The sequence below is a fragment of the Aythya ferina genome (genome assembly GCF_964211825.1).
Source record: "Aythya ferina genome assembly, chromosome: 2".
NCBI classification, from domain to species: Eukaryota; Metazoa; Chordata; class Aves; order Anseriformes; family Anatidae; genus Aythya; species Aythya ferina.
Window position 1 is genome coordinate 73,303,157 of NC_140297.1, and position 14,925 is coordinate 73,318,081.

Here is a 14,925-nt window from a genome sequence, read left to right on the forward strand (position 1 = left end):
AAGTTATGGCCCATCTTTGCCCCTAGTATTGACTGATGATGTTTGATAAGGACAACAATGGAATTTTGATTTTCTCAGGCAGAAAATAGAAACTAACTGTAGGACCTCAGTGTACATTTCCCATCTGAGGTAGAGTAAGATGTTAAATTCTTACACACCTTTCAGCTATTTTTTTTTTTTTTTTGGTCATTGATCTGTTATCAGAATACCAAAATACTATCCAAAGCTTGATCACTTTCTGAAATTTTTGTTAGTATCTTGAGAATCCAGCAAAAATCCAAGGTCTCCACTGTAATAAGGGCTATAATATCTCAGCTCATGTACTTTAGAGATCATCCTCCAAGAAAGAAATGGAAAAAAAAAAAGTAAAGGTGAGTTGAATTGAGTGACTTGCCAGGATTTATGGAGCTGGATTCAGAAACTAGTTCTAAGATTTCCTAATTTTGATTTCTGATCACTTTACAATAAAAGCAGTAATCTTGTATCAGAAAATCGCATTTATGCTGAGTAAACCTAGAGAAAAACCTGTAAGATAAAAAAGGATACTGTACAGTTGAAGCAGAAGGTTTGTTGACAATACAAACATACATTAGCCAGTCTGTAAGTATTCTAACAGCAAATTATTTTATTAAGCTATATAAACTTTAATGATTTTTAAATTTATTTGATTAATATTCATTTGTTCCAGCCATATAGAGCTCAGGCTTTATGTTACTTTTGTTCTTGTTCATAAACTCTCCATTAAAAATTCCCAAAGGTTCCGAATTGAATTCTAAATGGAAATTCTATGTGGACACACATCATTGGAAGCCCAAGGAAACTGTATAGAAAGTAAAAGCACAATATGTATGTGGCTCAAATGCATAAACATGTTAGAAACTGCTTTCAAATGACATCGCCTTTAGAGCTAAGGGCAGAAATGACATATAAGCAAGTTAAATGGCATTTTCCACTGAAAGGAATAAGTATAAATATCTTTCTTATGAAAAAAAAAAAAAAAGAAAAAAAGAAAAAAAAAGAAGATTAAAATATTTTCTTCTTTGTAAAAAACAAGATTTAAAACTTATCTTTAAACAGGCAAAAATATAATTCGCATAATTTTAAAAACATTATAATGTTAAATTATGCTATTAAAATTCTCTAAATCTGTGATAACTGACAGTTAATTTTCTGGTTTTGATGTGCAGTTATCATTGTGCGGATAGTTTTCTGTGTGCTCAAGTTTTGGACCACATGTCTGTTGAGATTTGCAAATCTACATCAAAAGTTTTAAAAGATATATGGAAGTCAGGGAGTTAAAATGAAAATAGAAAACATTAAAAACATGGGCTTTTATCCTAGACATGAGCTTATCAAATATCCTTTAAAGATACTAGTTGATCCTTTCCAGTTAGTAAGTTCAAAACAATAGTCACAGCTGGGGTTATTTTTGGAGTAATATTGTATTACACTCAGTATGTGTGACAGTACATGTACAGAAACTGGAATGAAATATATACTGCAATATGATGAGTTACAGAGAAGTGACAAAAAAAAAAACAAAAAACCTTAATTGGTTGGTCTCCAAAACAGAAACACTTGGTTCAAAAAGCACATTCCTTTATAGTACTATAAGAATGGAAAATAAATTACAGTACCTTAAAGGGCCAGATATCAGCAAGCTTTTGATGACATTAAGCATGTCTAAAGTCACAAAATGAAATTATCAGTAATTCAAAACTGGCATAAAATTGAAAGGGAGATGTATACTAATGTTGCTGTTTTGACTTCAGTGTGCTGAAAAAGGCACGCTGGACTATTTGGATTTTTTTTTCAACCTTTTACAGCTTTCCCACCTATGAGAAATGAGGCGGGAGTTTAAAAGTTTTAGGAATCAGAATAAAGAATAAAAAACGCAATATAGAAATATATTTTATTGTTTTTCCAATAAATTAATATAACTAGTAATAAAACTAAGCATATGTGCATAACAGTTTATCATTCTGCCTGAAATTTTTTATATCTTTTTTTCTACACTATATTGTTCTACCTTTTAACTCAAAACTCTCAACTTAGTCTTTAATGAAGACCATGTCAGTAATAGAAAGACCCATCCAACAAACAAACAAATAAATAAATAAAATTCAAGGCTTCCCTTGAGATGTACCAAAAAAAAAAAAAAAAAAGTGCAGCTATCATTTTGCTATGCTCCATCAGTAATTCTTGTGAAGACCTCATCTGATTTTCTTTCAAGAAATATGGAAAGTCTTGAGATCTTTCTTAGTGAGTTAGAATCAATGATCTTGTACCCTCTGAAGCTTGAACAGATTATTTTATTCCATTATTTGTGAAGGAAAGATTTCTGTTGTTATTAAATTCAAAATGGTCTGCATATTTCTCTATCCAGTATACTGGTGTAGGATCTAAACTGTGAGCTTGGCATTTTTGATTTTATGTTTAGCCCATGTTTTGGATTTTAATTGCAAATTTTCACATTTATACATGGAGAGGTATCAAGCTAGCAAGATTTACCAAAATAGGGAAGTACTAAAGTTTCAAGAAGTGATTTGTAAGTATCCTTAAACTGAAAGGGAATAAAATAAACAAGCCTCTTTTCATTACTGTTAAGCATAATAAAATACTTTTTATTTGGTGTTGACTTTAAAAACAGTGTTAAAGTCTTTGTGGGTAATTGTGATGAAAAGAAAGTAAAACTAAGAAAGTAATGTGCTATCATAAAGGAAGTAGAGATTATATGGAAGATAGGAAAGGAAAAAATGTAATTTGCTTAAATACTTTGAATGCATGAATATGAAGATCACATTAATTAATCCATTAGGATTTTATTCACTCAAACTTTGAAAATTTAGCAGTAAGAACTTGAAACCTGATAAAATGTCATTCTTCTCAGTGTTGTAGCTAAAAAAAAAAAAAAAAATGAATTTAATAAAGGAGGTGAAATACAGTACATTTTATCATTGAGGACTTACATAAGTGCAATATTTAAGACTGTAGCTATTATAAGCAATAAAATTTTAGCCTATTAAACCAACAGCTGCATTTTTATGGTTTATTAAGCCTGAAATATTGCTAGCTTTCATGTATAGCCATATAACCTGTGCCTTTAAGACTAATGTCTTTATAAAATAAAGTACACATGTAGTTTTGTATACAAAGTCTGCACTTATGCTATGTATGTTTTAACCATACATAAACCATATAGTTGTTTTTTTGATCCCTGTATACTTTGCTAGAATAATAAATACGTTTTAAAAGGTGTATACTATGAACTAGATCTTTATTGTTTCACTTTTTCTCATTCTTCTTTCTTTGAAAGTTATTCCATGTTGGCATTATTTTTATTAGTTGTAGTTCTTTAATACCCTTGTCACCTTAAATCAGAACAGAGGTAAAAAAAAACAAACAAACAAAAAAAAAAACACACATTTGTCCCCAAAGTATTTGTTTATACTTTTTTGTATTTTTATATTTTTATTTTTTTATTTTTTATATTTTTTATATTATTTTTATATTTTTTTCATTTTGAACTATATATCTTAGAAAAAATAAATCAACTGCTTTGTAAGGGAAATATGTCTTTTTTTGTACCTTTATTCTTGCTTAAAGGAGATGCTACATGATTCATGTTATAAATTTTAAGGCTTCTAAATTACCTTTGTTACAGACCTGAGGACTTGGATCAGTGAAAGGTGGGAATTACCTCAAATTGGCTGGTACCAGAGGTTAGTACCTAGGCAGTTGTGGCAGAATACTTGTGATCACCAAAGGGAAGAAAAGGATCAAGGACAGGTTTTCTTTTAGCTTTCAAATCTTAGTAAAGAAATGGAATCTTCCCACAAAACAGCTGAGCACTTAGCTGATAACTAGAGCTGATAACATAGAGCCCTATTATATAATAGAGGGTAGGGTGAGGTGATGTCTATATTATTTTTTTGTAACATGTCAGCTATGCAAGTTATAGACAAGACACTTCTGTTGCAGAATATGGGGACATTAAGCTTTCATCACCCTAAAACAGTGTGAAGATTAGAAAAAGATAACTCTCTCTCTCTCTCTCTCTCTCTCTCTTTCTCTTTCTCCATCTCTACCTCATTTATATATGCACATATATACATGCTTACCACACATTCAATACAATTCTAAGTTCTAACCATATGCTACATGAAACTTTTATTTGTTGGTTCTGCAGCAGAACCTCTACAGACATTCCTTGGGAGTATGGTAAGAAATATGTTTTTCAGGAATGTCAAAGTAAAACATGCCTAGGTAACTTGAAAATATTGGGCAAAATTTATACATAGTTTTAGATGTGGATACATCTGGAGATGCTGATCTGAAGCAAATTTTAATATCTAAGATTTCTTTATCAACAGTCAGAAAGAAACATTGCTTAGTAATTTGTGGTATCTCAATAATATAAATGTTTCACATAAATTCCATTATCTTTATTGGTAGAATACTTGAGACTTTTCCAATAATACATTAAAAATGTGACTAATATCTTTAATGTATATGTTTCCTGGGAGCGAAAATGCGGCAGTATGTGTTTTGATTTAAGTAGTAGATTTAACTGATTTTTCTCCTAGAGCCAAATGAATCAACCCAGAGTGAAAATATTGACAGAAGGGATTTTTGTTGTTGTTGTTGTTATTGTTTTGTTTTCAGGAAAGCTCTTATAAAAACTGTATTCCTTATTCAGCTGAAAAATTATAGTTATCATCTAACTGTTTTCTCTGTTGCATAATCATGTCACATAATCTCACCCAAAATGGCAAAATAATGTTGCTCTAGAGATTTTGATTGCTAACATTAACATTATTATGATATATTAAAAATATAACTATTTTTTGATCACTTCCTGACCAGTACCAGGTTGTCTCTGAAAATTTTTATTGACAACTCTAAAATGGATATTCAGGAAGAGAACTACTGGTTTTAAAACTTGTCCATGCTAATGCATTTTTTCCAGAGTAAAAGGGACTGAGGTGTGCAGATAAGTTTGAAATTAGGATTACTGTTCAATACCTTTAAGATTAGTCTAATGTTTTGTGTTTTTTTCTGTTTTATTCCTTGCTGTGCATAAATTAATGTAACAAGTATGCAGTATCTTAGAGCTGCAGCAAACAGCTGGAAAGACTGGAGCTAGTTCTCTTGAAATACAGGATATTGATTTTTTTTTCTTGATATAAAGCAAAGAAACATAACCCAACTTTTCTTTTCATAGATCTTACTTGTGACTGTTTCACAGTGTTGCTACTATTCTGTTTATCAAAGGAAATGGATTCTTGAAGGACGTGAACCAGACATGATATTTTCTTTTCTCTGTGACTAATTAGGCAAGAGTCAAATAAGGTAGTTTGACATATATTGGCAAAGATTTACATCATATCATCCATCACCAAGAGCTCTACAGGCAGATAAAACATAGACTTCTTTCATGTCTCTTTCCAGAGTATTTCCAGAGTATTTTGGGGCCAGCTGCTGAACATTTTCTCCTGGAGACAATAAGGGATTTTTCCTAAAATGTGATATATTTTTTTTTAATGTTCCTGGCAGCTTTCATTGCTTTCATGAAATGGTAACGGCAAAATGGACTTTCCTTATAGAAAGCTAATATTCAATCTCTATGCTGTTTTGGATGCTTATAAAGTTAGCAGAGGTAGGGAAGAAACAACATTTTAAAAGCCCGTTATCATTGCTCAATACCTCACCTGTTTCCCAGCCTTCTGAATTCATGAGTAGTACAGAGACACACAAAGAAAATAATCGTTTCCTTCAAAGAAATCTCAATGATATGTTCATTATCACTCTGTGGTGGGTCAAGAGTGTTATTCTGCTGTATGGAGGATTTGTAAAGTATGATTTAAAAGTAGTAATCTTAGTACGTAAGTTTTTCCCTCACAGTGACGTATTAGACTATCAAACACCTAACTCTTCACATTTCAGCAAAGCAAGGCTGCCATCCTTTCTACTGGATTTGAGTTGGATAAGTATTTTTTGAGGAGGTATGATCAAAGAAAGCTTCCTCTTTCATGTTACTGTTGGCTAGGTTTTGATAGTGATTATATGCTAAAATGGTGGTAGAAGTAATCCTGCATACATGCATAAGCATAAAAATCTTCTATTGATTCAGGCAAACAGGTGATATGTAAAGGTAAAACATAATGCTGGACATTAGAAAGAAGTATTTACGTCACAAATATGTATGTGTAGTTATGACAACAACAAAAACAAAAACATGGTCCAGAAAGAACTTTCCTAAATTGCTAATACATATTCAGAAAAACATATAGATTTAATAATGCAAAATGTAATGGTTTCATTAGTGGTATAAAAAGATTTTTACCATCTGTACTTGCTTATTTTCAATAAGCATGTTTGAAAAAAAACCTAAGGTTTTAAAATTATCTACTCTGATTTAAAAATATGTATATTTATGAAATAGCATAGGAATATATATAAAAAGTGTGATGAGATTGTTTATTGTTAGTCTAGAACAGGCAACTTTACATTGCTATCTATGTATCTATTTTAACAAAATTTTATATCTGCTTTTAGAAATGACCAGTTCAATAGAGTTACTCAAGCAACAAGAAATACACGTTTTGCATAAAATAGTCTTGTAATAAAAATTCTGTGCAAACAGAATTACCATACCCGCTTTTAACCATACAAATGGTTTTGCGTGGTAATATTTATATCATATGCTTCTAGAAATACAAATTCTGCACTGTTGATCTATGAATGAGGATGTGAATGCTGAAGATAGCCTGCTTAGAAACTCTGGGTGCGTTCATACTTTAAGGAAGTAATTTGTAAAATCAGGGTTCAAACACCTTTAATTTAGGAATTCAAATATGAACTGCATTTAGCTAATTATAATAAATTGTATTTAGCTAATAAGCTTGGAGTTGTATGTATGAAACTGAAGAACATTAATAAAATTTGTTCTACAAAATAATAGGTCTATTCACATCTAGTTGTCAAAATGTTTTAAAGTGCTTCATTTCAAAGAAAGAAACATCTATAAAATATAATTCTTCTCTCTCATCCTACTCATTTTTATTCTCTATTCTCTCTTTTAGTGATATTTTTAAATACAAATGTCTTGACTTTCTGAGGTGCTGAACCTCTCCAATTATCTAAAAAGTGAGCAAGCAGAGTGGACTCTGTTTTATTTCATATTGTCATATATGATGACAGTGATTAATGTGACCTGAAATTGCATGTAAAATATGAAACTAATGAGAAGAGATGAACTGAGATAGGTAACTTTTCAGAGAGTTTTCCACAAATTGTCTAAAAGAAGCAGCAACTCATATAATGCTCTAAGTTAAGTAAAACTTCTACATTATTTAAAGTGTTTCCTCTATATAAGAAAACAAGCAAACAACCAAACAACTTTGTATATCCACTGGACATAGGTGATAAGCTTTTAAACAAGAAAAGGAACTACAGAACCCCAGGCTGGGAAAGCACCAATCAAAGTTTTGATTGATTGCCCTTACATTTCTAGAGAGAGAAACTTCAGTACAGTATTCTCAGTCCTGGTTATGCCAGCAGTAGCGATTAGTCAGAGCTCTCTGTAAGACCTTGCGGACAGCCCTTTCAAATTGAGCAAACAATTTGGAAACTTCTCCCAAGGTGTTATGCACTGAAATTATGTCTTCTCTGATAGTTGTTATTGTTCAGACTTCTAATTGAATTGGAACTCAAAAGGTAAAAGGTCTCTCTCAACTCCATCTCTGTGCATACTGCCTCATACACACTGTCCTTCAATTCAAGAAATTGTAGTTTGTCTCTATGGGAAGAAGCCATGTAGACTACTACCTTCACTTCCTTTGAAAGCAACATGCTGTTGTGTTATGAATATGCTCTTCTTCCCTTTTGCTGAATAATCCTACTTTGGGGAGATTTTGTACCAAGGAAAGAAGTGAGTAGCTAAACCCACCCACTGAATGCTGGTATTCTTAAGTGCAGGACTAGATTCAAGTAGATACTGTTGGTCTAAAAAACATCCCCAACATGCTATATACATGCACTAGGAGAGGGATTTGCATGGACGACTCCTCCTAAGAACCACAGACTTTGGAGGGTGAGTAACCATTCTCTTTGTTCTGAGAGATCAGTGAGACAGTATCCAGTAGGCAACATTTTAAGTGTAGGTAAATAAAAAAGTTTCTCCTTTTCTGTTAAGCAAAAGTGTTGTCATGGTTTTTATCTGAAATACTACAGATCTAATGAAGAGTTCAGTGTTTGAAATCTCTTCTCTAGTTGTATGTTTTGTTGTGTAAAATAGAAATAATAAGCACTGGAAAGCGGGCATAAAGGAAAGGTCACTAGTTTTGCATCTGCAGTTCTATATTTGCACAGGTTGCTAGGCAATGTGAGAAAATCATAGCTCTTAACTGCAAGATTGTGTTTTCAGGCATCAATTATTAAAAGGAAATCAACAACTGTAATTGCTAAAACAATTCGACACAATTACTTTTCTCTGATGTTACTAATCCTTGCAACTAATCCTTGGCAATTATTAGAGGTAATTAGTATTGTTTAGTTTGCATTTACTTCAAAATGAGTAGACCCCTCCTCCCTCTTCATGGAACATCTTATATTTGTTTTATAATAGCATGATAAAAATCTCTTTCCTTCTTTGAACATAGGAAGTTAGTTATTCTCTTAAGCTTTTGCTTCTATAACCATTGAATGTTGTGATAAGTGTCATATGAGTTATCACATTTGAGAAATGTACCTACCCTCTTCTGGTTTTATGGCAGCTATTGAAATGAAAAACATGGTTCTGGCTGGTTCTCCAGAGGTGTGAGACATCTAACCTATTTCTAATAGGCATGGAGAAATTCCTCTCAAAAGATTTATGAACTGTGGTATCAAAGTATTGGGTTTGAATTTCAGGATAGAACTGTAGAAAGAAACTTCAAATGCAAAGAAGAATAAAGAAGAGAAGACTGAATCAAAGGAGGAGACCACTGCCTCCCCTGGGGGACAGTCTGAGGCTCTGCCTGCATAGATTGGGAAGCACAGTGACTCATCAGGGTGCCTGGGGATATAACCATGGTGGGGCGAAAGGTGAAAGAAGCTTCTTTTCTAGCTTGCAGTGTCACTTCATATTATACATAATGGATGAACGCAGTGATGTACAAGATCTAAATGCTTAAGAGTCTGCTTCACTTCAGAATTTCTGTTTCTGTTTTTGGTAATCAAGATCAATTCCTTTTATATCTCCCAAACTGTACAGGTGGGGTAACAAAAACTGGATTCACAAATTACCTCCCAGTTCACTGTCTCAAGATTTCACATGAGCAACTAGCTAGTTGTAAGAGCAGAAAAATAGTAGGAATCTCAATTTAAGATTTTAGTTTCTGTGACATATACAATTCTGACTGTTCTTTAATAAAATTTTCACTGATCACTATGTTTTACCCAATAAAACACCATGCAGAAATGTGCTGCTAGTAACCCAAATTCCACTTGTTTAAATTAATTATAATTAATGACAAACAGTCCCTTATGATTCCTCCTCCTTACAGCCTGGTGCTGTTCAGTTAGTGCTCTGCAAGTTTATGTCTCAATGGCTCAGGTTAAACTGGTTTTAAGCAGAAAATCCCTGTCTGAATATCTGAAATGCTTTAGTGACTACATAGGGTTAGAATTTTCAAGAGTTTGAGATTGTGTTAATATAATCCAGAAGGTGAAAGTGTCTTTTACTGTCTAAACTGATCACATTAGGGGCCATGATTCATGAAATTTACAAGGAGACTTGCAATGTAAATCATGTAAATCTTTCAGGGACCTGCGTAACTTATAACTGAAATGTAACTTTAGTTGTTGAAGCAATAGAGATGAAGCAGAGGAAGAAGGTATAGAATCACAAAATGATAGGATATCCAAAGTTGGAAGGGACACACAATTTGAAAGAAGGATCACTGAGTCTAACTCCTGGCTCCACACAGCAACACCTCAAATCAAACCATATTTCTGAGAGTGTTGTCCAGACATTTTCTGAACTCCAGCAGGCTCAATGAAATAACCACATCCTTAGGGTTCCAGTGCCTGACCACCCTCCCAGTGAGGAACCTTTTCCTCACATCCATCCTGAACCTTTCCTGTTGCAGCTTCATGCTGCAGTCCTTGGGTCCTGTCATTGGTCACCAGAAAGCAGAGATAGAATCTGCCCCTGTGCTGCCTTCGTGAGGAAGCTGCAGGCTGCCATGAGTCCTCCTCTCAAGTCTCCTCTTCTCTGGGCAAAACAAAACCAAGAGATCTCAGCCACTCCTCATAAGTCTGGACTGCCCAGAGAAGTGGTTGGGTCACCATCCCAGGAGGTATTCAGAAGACGTTTAGATGTAGAGCTTAGTGATATGGTTTAGTGGAGGACTTGTTAGTGTTAGGTCAGAGGTTGGACTGGGTGATCTTGGAGGTCTCTTCCAACCTAGATGATTCCGTCAAGTCTTCCCCACTAGACCCTTCACCATCTTCATAGACCTTATTTGGATACTCTCTAATCATTTTATGTCTTTTTTATACTGTGGCACTCAAAACTTCACACAGTGCTCAAGGTGAGGCAACACCAGCCAGAGTAGGGCGGGACAATCACTTCGCTCGACCGGTTAGTTATGCCATGCCTGATGTACCCCAGGGTATGGTATATCTTTTTGTTGCCAGGGCACACTTTGTTGATACCTTTCCATGGGGCTGCTCATTCTCTCTTATCCCCTAACCTGTACATATATCCAGGGTTGTCCCTTCTCAGGTGCAGAATCCAGCACTACTTCTCGTTAAACTTCATACTGTTGGTGATTGCCCATCCCTCTTATTTTTCAAGATCTCTCTGCAAGGCCTCTGTACCATTGAGGCGGTCAACAACACCTCTTCATTTACTATCATCTACTTGGTATACCTTTGAGTCCTGTGTCCAGGTCATTTATTAAAATACTGAAGAGAACTCACACCAGCAATATATTATGTCCCACTAAAGGCTAGTAACTATTTATAGGGTGTTCAGATTTTAACAACATAATATAAATGAATGGCCAATGATACCTGAAGCCTAATATCAAGATTACTTTAAATAATATCAAGTCAAAAGAAACCTGTCTGCTCTGATTCTCAGCTCACTGACGCAGATGCTTTATATTAATTCAGATATTCTCAGTACAGTCAGATACAAAAATAAACTTCAATAAATATTTGACACTTTCAAATAGAGATTAAATTTTGCAGTCATGATCAGCAAAATTTTGTAACACATTTATAAAGTTTGTTCCCTAAAATAACCTCTGTGATAATATAGGCATGTGCTTTTGTTGCTTGGCATTCCTATTAAAAGACAAACTGGGCAACTGGGCCTTTGTTTCTTGTGTGTGCCTGCACATGTGCACACTGCTTTGTAATGGTGCTGTTTACTCACAATGTGTTTCTGAAGTAAGATGGCCTTCCTTCTTATCAATGGCTGCAGAGGGCTTCAAAGCATGTGGATAAAGAAGATGTACAATAGCTGCACAATAGCAGCTTGCATGGTTACAGACTATCCCATTATCTGCTTCATATTGCTAGTCTCAGGGTCTAGTGAATGTCAGTGCTACTGGCTTTAGGATATAAGCACACTACAGACAGAAAATGTTATTAGAAAGTGTTGTGTGATTTACTTTGCCAGTTTTGTTCATTTTCTTTGTGTCTCTTAGAAGAATACATCTAACTTCAGAGTTTAACACATTCTATACAAGGAGAAGGGGTCAGGTAATGTTTGGAAAACCTCTCTGTGTGGGCCCATATACAAGTGACTGGCTGCTTCAAGCCTTTACTCCATATGGAAACATACTCTTTTACTGTGTTATGCATTATAGTTAGTACTTGTTATTCCAATTAAGGCAGATAATGATCAAATTCTTTCCTCATTTCCTTCCTCCAGTCCAGGTATTTCAGTTGCAAAAGGTAATTTTCTATAATTTCTAGGTAACCCAAGTCTGATGCATTGTTCTTTTGCACCAGGAAGGCCAGCAAAGTATTCTTAGCATGTTGTTGTCAGACCTTATTTGCCTTTACAAGAGGAGCAGGTATACAGAATTTCCATCAGCTGGCAGAAGTTGGGGGCAATGTATGTGACAGCTGGTTTCATGGAAAGGGCAGTGCAGGTGAGGACAGTGATGATTGTCAGTATGGTTAATTGCATGGCACTTCTCAAAAGGGAAAGAAGATGCCTGCAGGAAATGTGTGTGTGCAGTGAGAGATGGCAACTGAGTACTGACTCAGTCATACTCACGGTCATGGTCCTTTGAAGGCTGTACAAGGGTCATCTTCTTTGTCTCTAACAACACGATATTTCTCTGCAATTTCATTAATAAAAAATAGATTAACATTAGGATACAAACTCAAAATTTTAACTAAAGTATATTGAAAAACTTTATCTCTGTGGAGAATCATTGTGTGGAATCCTGCAGCCATAATATAATTTTAAGGCATTGTATGAAAAGATCTAAACAAACTGTATTGAAAGGATCATCATATATCAAATTATAAAGGTACTTTCATTTGGTGAATTTCTTATTCAAAAATAATTTGCCACCTAGTTTACCATGATTTTCTTCATGAAAATTGCTCTTTGGATTTTTTGATTGTATTCTTGGACTGTATAGCAGTAGAAAGTGCTGAAAGACTGTATTTGCTCCTTGTAGCAGATTTGTTGTCTCAATATTCAATAGAATAACAAAATTCTAACTTTGTTTCAAGAGCTTGCCTTCTTTCAGAACGTGTTGAAAACTAAAGTTGGGAAATATTTAATTTTAATTTAAATCACTGGAGGTTCTGGTTTGCAGTCAAACATTAGTAACCACAATATGGTTTAGTAATTAGAGCTGATTTAGGCTGAAATTTGAAAAAACAACAACAACAAAAATAACTAAATCTGATCAAGGGTTATTATTATTATTATTATCATCATCATAATCATCATCTTGAATAGATCTGTAGTCATGGGATTTGCTTTTAAGTTGTTTATGCATTTATACACTAAGATGAGAATGACAACTAGGATAATTATACCCTAGCCAAGTGAAATCTATTCTAAAATAAAATCTATGAGCAAAGGAGAGAAACTTCTATGAGGAAAATAACTATGATATCAAATACTGGAGAGAGAACAAAGTCCTGTTCATCTTTTGTAATTAAGTTAGGTCAATATTTTGGTACTATAGCTCTATGTATGTACAGTTATCCCTATTAGTATGTTGCACTTTGTAATGTATTCCTAAGAAGAAAAACGCAGCTATTTAATTAAGGCAGGATGCAGAACACTGTATTCATCCCCCTTTTTATGTACTAAACACCTAATACTGGCAAATGACTGGTTAATCATTACTTTTCTGTTCTGTTTTGTTTGTTTATTTGTTTGTTTCTCTCTCTCTCTCTTTTTATTTATTTATTTTTATTTTTTTATTTTCTCCCCAGGTTACAACTTTAAGTGACAAGGCATGTTTATATTTGCTGATTTTCTATTTGTTGTTCTTGGAAAGCAAAGATTTTCTTGATAGCAGATTTGGCAGCAAACACTACTTTCACCTTAATGAAGGCAGGCAAGTACCAGGATTTGATCCTAGCTAGGTTGAACTACATATCTATGCTTAGCCAGGAAAGTAATACCAAAGTGAGCTTTCTATCTCTCAGAGTCTGTGCCATATTATTATTTGCTGAGTTATTTCATGATTTCTTCAGTAGGATGTATTTTAACAATCAAATACAGGCAATTATAACAGCAAGACTTCTGCTTGCTGTTATATTAATATATTATATATATATATATAAAATACACACATGGTGTGTGAAGCAGAACATAGCATATTATACATATCATATAATGTGTATATTATATATATTATGTTTATAATGTATATATAATACATATATTACAGAATCACAGAATCACAGAATTTCTAGGTTGGAAGAGACCTCAAGATCATCGAGTCCAACCTCTGACCTAACGCTAACAGTCCCCACTAAACCATATCCCTAAGCTCTACATCTAAACGTCTTTTGAAGACTTCCAGGGATGGTGAGTCCACCACTTCCCTGGGCAGCCTGTTCCAATGCCTCACAACCCTTTCAGTAAAGAAGTTCTTCCTAACATCTAACCTAAAACTCCCCTGGCTCAACTTAAGCCCATTCCCCCTCGTCCTGTCACCAGGCACGTGGGAGAACAGCCAACCCCCACCTCGCTACAGCCTCCCTTGAGGTACCTATAGAGAGCGATAAGGTCACCCCTGAGCCTCCTTTTCTCCAGGCTGAACAAGCCCAGCTCCCTCAGCCGCTCCTTGTAGGACTTGTTCTCCAGGCCCCTCACCAGCTTCGTCGCCCTTCTCTGCACCCGCTCAAGCACCTCGATGTCCTTCTTGTAGCGAGGGGCCCAAAACTGAACACAGTACTCGAGGTGCGGCCTCACCAGAGCTGAGTACAGGGGGACGATCACCTCCCTAGCCCTGCTGGTCACACTGTTCCTGATACAAGCCAGGATGCCATTGGCCTTCTTGGCCACCTGAGCACACTGCTGGCTCATATTCAGCCGACTATCCACCATCACTCCCAGGTCCTTCTCTGCCTGGCAGCTTTCCAACCATTCCTCTCCCAGCCTATAGCTCTGCTTGGGGTTATTGCGCCCCAGGTGCAGGACCCGGCACTTGGCCTTGTTGAACTTCATGCAGTTGACCTCAGCCCATCGGTGCAGCCTATCCAGATCCTCCTGCAGAGCTTTCCTACCCTCAAGCAGATCGACACATGCGCATAGCTTGGTGTCATCTGCAAACTTACTGAGGGTGCACTCAATGCCCTCGTCCAGATCATCGATGAAGATATTAAAGAGGACCGGCCCCAGCACCGAGCCCTGGGGGACACCACTAGTGACTGGCCTCCAACTGG

At 35.1% G+C, this 14,925-nt stretch overlaps 1 long non-coding RNA gene across 1 annotated transcript in view; it reads left to right on the forward strand.

Annotated features, from left to right (window-relative positions):
* Nucleotides 1–7,986: 7,986 nt before the first annotated feature.
* Nucleotides 7,987–14,925, forward strand: part of LOC311431346 — a 212,629-nt gene continuing 205,690 nt past the window's right edge. Inside the window, exon 1 of the long non-coding RNA XR_014689367.1 lies at nucleotides 7,987–8,095. This is a non-coding gene — a long non-coding RNA (uncharacterized lncRNA). The remainder of the gene's footprint in view (nucleotides 8,096–14,925) is intronic.